This window comes from Carlito syrichta, unplaced genomic scaffold, assembly GCF_000164805.1.
Source record: "Carlito syrichta isolate Samal-C Ts95f unplaced genomic scaffold, Tarsius_syrichta-2.0.1 Scaffold9716, whole genome shotgun sequence".
NCBI lineage: Eukaryota > Metazoa > Chordata > Mammalia > Primates > Tarsiidae > Carlito > Carlito syrichta.
In genome coordinates, this window is record NW_006953812.1 from 1 (window position 1) to 4,822 (window position 4,822).

General features: G+C 48.7%; 1 pseudogene; it reads right to left on the reverse strand.

The window, feature by feature from the left end:
* Positions 1–2,057: 2,057 nt before the first annotated feature.
* LOC103254965 lies at positions 2,058–3,404 on the reverse strand (annotated as a pseudogene).
* Between the last annotated feature and the right edge of the window lie 1,418 nt (positions 3,405–4,822).

Below are 4,822 nucleotides of genomic sequence, written 5' to 3' on the forward strand. Positions count from 1 at the left end.
CGCATATCTGGCCTTGCGTGGGACTGAAGTTCCCGGGCCTGCCCCCAGCGCGGTTGGTGGTGGGCTGGGGGATGGGGGTAGCGAAGTGATAGCCTTTTTGGGGAACTCACGTTCAGAGAATCTCACAAGTTCACCTATGCCGTCGCCATCTTGCCCCGTCTCTCCCAGCTTATTGAATTCTAAGTATTGCAGGGCAGACAGTAGGCACAGTGTACAGGACCCCCCAAAATTTTAATTTTAATTTACTTTAAATTGAGAAAACAGAATATGATAATAATGAATCAATAATGAATATTTTTCTTTTACCAGTGCAGTCATAAAATGACTCTTCCTATTTGTTTTAGAGGAGCAGACCTGTGACTGTCATGATGTGGCCCTGGGGACCATACTGTGAGGCCAATACCGACACTCTTGAAGAAAGCAACAGGACAACACACACCAAGGACCATGAAGACATCATCAGCGAGCACTGAGCAAAGGGCATCTGGAAGCCTAATTGCTAACAGGAGGTGAAAAGCAGGGAACTTTTTTATCTGATCACTAGGGGTGATTTGATTTCTTAATAATGAAATGAAACCAACAACCTACTAAAATAACTCCTGAAGATGTTTATTTCTTTTATCTCAAAGTTTCACTTCTGGAAATCTAAGGAAACACCAAAGCAGTAAAATGCAAAATGATGCCCAGTGAAGATCTATGATAAAGAAAACCATGGTAATAACTTCAACATCCAACAAAAGAGCATCTGATAGACCCGACAGAGCACTTGCCTCTGTTTAGAATTGTAATTACAAGGGCAATTCAGTTACTTGGGGGAAAAAAATTCTGCTATGCAGCTAAGGAGCAAAAAAGATTAAAATCATAGATACACTATATTAGAAGTAATGCAAGACTCTACTATGAAAAAGACAGTGGCAACATATCAAAGTGTGAAACGCAGTCTTATTAAGAATTATTGGTATTTTATTTTTTGAAGTCCACATTTTTGAAGTGTGGTTATTTTGACTGCATAATTTAAAGCCATGTCACAAACTATAGCATTCTATACAAATGTACAGTATTATCACTGAGAAGGAAGCTTATTCTTGTTTAGGACTAAGTAGAAATAATATTCACTCCAGATGAATTCTGCCTTTCTATCCCTGCCAAGAGTGCCAGAACAGGGGAGGGTAACCTTTTCCAGGGTGTGTGCAACAGCCTCAAGGGGGACAGCCATGGAGTCCACCATTGCTCTGGACTATGGCTCCTCTCTCCAGTGAAGGCTGGGAGGGGCTTCCTCTCTGAGATAGGCTGGTGTCCCTCAGTACATGGTGCCAGGAGGGTCCCTGCAAGGGGGCCAAACCAGCCCAGGTAGCCCCAACCCCATCAGGCCCACCTCTGTCAGAGAAGTGGAGCTTCCAGACATCCTTTCTGATGCCGTGCCCATCTTCCCTGGGTGTTCCCAACTTCCCACCAGGGACTAAGTAGTAAGGTGTGATGCTGGCTGTGACCTGGCTACGCTGATAGTGGGCCATGCTCTGCTCTGGGAAGACTTCTAATTGTGTTGTAAGTAACACACAATGCTGCAGTAGAGTTATTTGTATGAGGTAAGCCCAGAAAATTCACTTTTTCCCAAATGCCCACCATTCAAGTTTATTCTCCCAACCAGGAATATAATAATGTTCACCAGAAAGTAATGCTATTCATATTTTTTGTTATATTATTGTTATTCTTCTGAAAAGTTTACAGAGGAAATTCCCAATTGAACCTACATCAGGAGCTTGTCTGAGGACACAGTGACATAGCTTCTTCTGATCTGCAGGAAAGATCTACTCCCCTTCTCAATGACTTCCAGGCCCATAAAACAGGTGAAAGACTACCACGAATGGCCCTTAAGCCACTTCTTCTAAAGTGCATCTCTTCCAGGGGAACTCCAGGCATGGAAATCTGATGGAGCAATAAGGCAGGGCTCACGCATCTGGGGAAGCTAGCACCTGGATCTAGGAGCCGAGAAGGAACAGGAGAATGTTTCTCATAGGGCAGCTCAGAAAGTGGCCCCCAACACGAGACCACATCAGTTAGCTGTGAGGTTTGCTCCCCAGAGGGAACTTCCTGCCAGCTGGGGGATGAGCCACACACAATAGCTTTGCCACATCCAATGTGTCCATTGGGGTCACGTCCCTCACCCCCACATCCCCTGCTCCCAGCAGGCTGCTGGGCACATAGTATGTGCTCAGCAAGTGTTTGTTGAGCTGGATGGCAAAAGACCTCCCTTTGTCATGCAGCCTGCGGTGCTCTGCAAGGTGTGAACTCCAGCTGAACATCTCGCCACACTCATCACACTTGAAGGGCTTCTCTCTGGAGTGAACTCTCTTGTGTTTGATGAGACAGTGGATCTGGCTGAAAGTCTTGCACATTCATGGCACTTGTAGGAGCTTTTCCCCAGTGTGGACACGCTGGTGCACTATGAGTGATGAGTAGCAGCTGAAGGCCTTCCAGCACTTGCTGCAGTCAAAAGGGCTTCTCACCCGTGTGGACACGCTGGTGCACGATGAGGTAGGAGTGGGAGCTGAAGGCCTTGCCACACTCATTGCACTTGAAGGGCCTCTTGCCACTGTGGATGCGTCAGTGCACTGGGAGGTAGGCATGGCAGCTGAAGGCCTTCCCACTGTCGGCGCACTTGAAGGGCTTCTCGCCTGTGTGTGTCCCTGGTGCAGTGTGAGGCGTGAGTGGCTGTTGAAGGCCTTCTCACACTCACTGCATTTGAATGACCTGTCTCCATTGTGGATCTTCTCGTGTACCGTGAGGGATGAGTGGCAGGGAAAGGCCTTGCCACATACACCACACTTGTAGGGTTTCTCGCCTGTGGATGTGGTGGTGGCATGTGAGGTGCATGAGCTGGTTGAAGGTCTTGCCACACTTGCCGCACTTGTGGGGCTTCTCGCCAGCGTGCACCTGCAGGTGCATGTCGAGCAGTGAGCTGCAGCTGAAGGCCTTTTTGCAGACACTACACTTGTAGGGCCACTCACCTCTGTGGAGCCAGTGGTGCACGTTGAGGGACGAGTGGCAATTGAAGGCCTTGCTGGAATCGCCACAGAAGAAGGGCTTCTCACCTGTGTGAATGCGCCAGTGCTCCAGTAGGTTGGTGCTCCAGGTGAAGGCCTTGCGGCACTCGGTGCACTTGTAGGCCTTCTTCTGGCTGTGCCAGCACCAGTGCAATGTGAGGGAAGGGCTCTGGGGGAAGGCTTTCCCACACTCACCACACACAAACAGGTTCCCACCGTACTCGCTTGCGCATGGGGGAACTTTCCTTGCTCCCCTGACCTGAGAGAGGTTTCCCCTGCACACACGCTTGTGGAGGCTTTGTTTCTACCCTCCACAGACTGAACGTCCTCCAGGTGAGTGTGCAGAGAGTGTCCTTTCATGGGAACACCTTGCTAGGCAAACAGGGTACACTTAAGAGGGAAACTTTCCTCAGACTCGCTGTGTCCCCAACAGCTCTACTCCATGGGGATGTCCCCAGAGGTGGTAGGCTCTTGCTTCCAGGGCTCAGCCAGTCTCCTCTGGAGAGCATCTACCTGGTCCTCCCAGGTCCATGCCCTGCCTAGGCTGGTGTCATGAAGGCTGGGCCTCGTCAGCTGCTCCACAATCAGCTCTGGGAATGGTTCCTTTTTTTGCAAATATCCTGTTGCTGAGACAACTCTTCCTTTATCTCAGGTCTAGGCTACCATTCTGCAAGAAATGGAAAATGAAATTTTCTGTAAGCAGGTGAAAGCATGGCCCTGGAATTCAGATTTGAGAGCCAATTAGGGGTGAGGATTAGTTCAGACAAGAATAAAAACCACAGAGCCAAAAACCAGTAGAGCCAAAAAGTAGATATGAAGGCAGAGGCAAAGGAGAGTCCAGCATGAGGTGTGTGAACCACAGAAGGGAAGAGGGAATGGGAGGAGCTGCTGGAGCAGAAAGACCTGGAGAGGTGAGAAGCTAAGGGAATCTCAGAAAGACACCAAGAGGGCCAGAGTTCACAGAGTCAGTGATCAGAACTTGAGTGTTTCAAGGAAACATTGACGGACTGCCTGTTGTTTGTGAACTCCATGTCAGGTGCTGGGCATAAACACAGGTGAATACAAGTCTACAAAGATAAATTAAAATGTTCCCTGCAGTCAAAAAGGAAAAAAGGATCTTCCAACTCCCACAGCCCTGTGCATTCCCTCTTGGAACACTGGGAACTGCACATGCTTTCTGTCTTGAGATGCAAACACACCTTTTCCAATGTGAAGTGAGCCTCCTGTTTTGTGTCCTTGACACCCATAAAATGAGAGTGGGCAGGAGAACACATCCCTTTTGTCTGTCTCTGTGGGAGTGTAGCCCTAGGTGCAACTTCCTGCTTATCAATAAGATACAAGATGTTGCATTTTCCTTTGGGCGGAACCAGCTGCCCTGTGTGTGGGGTTGGAGTTGCCTGACTCTGTGAAGGAAAGGTTTCTTTCTGTACCATGCAACATAGCTAGTTAAATCCTTCTTCAATAAGAAGGTGCTTTTTTTTTGAGTCGGAGTCTCACGCTGTCACCCAGGCTAGAGTGCAGTGGCAAGCTCATGGCCACCGCAGCCTCGACCTGCTTGGCTCAGGCGATCCTTCCACTTCAGCCTTCTAAGTAGCTGGAACTACAGGCCTGCACTACTAAGCCCAGCTAATTTTTTGATTTATTGTAAATGAGGTCTTGCCAAGTTGCCCAGGCTGTTCTTGAACCTATGGGCTCAGGCAAGTCTCTCACCTTGGCCTCCCAAAGTGCTAGGATTATAGGCGTGAGCCACTGTACCCAGCCAGAAGGTTTTCTTTCTC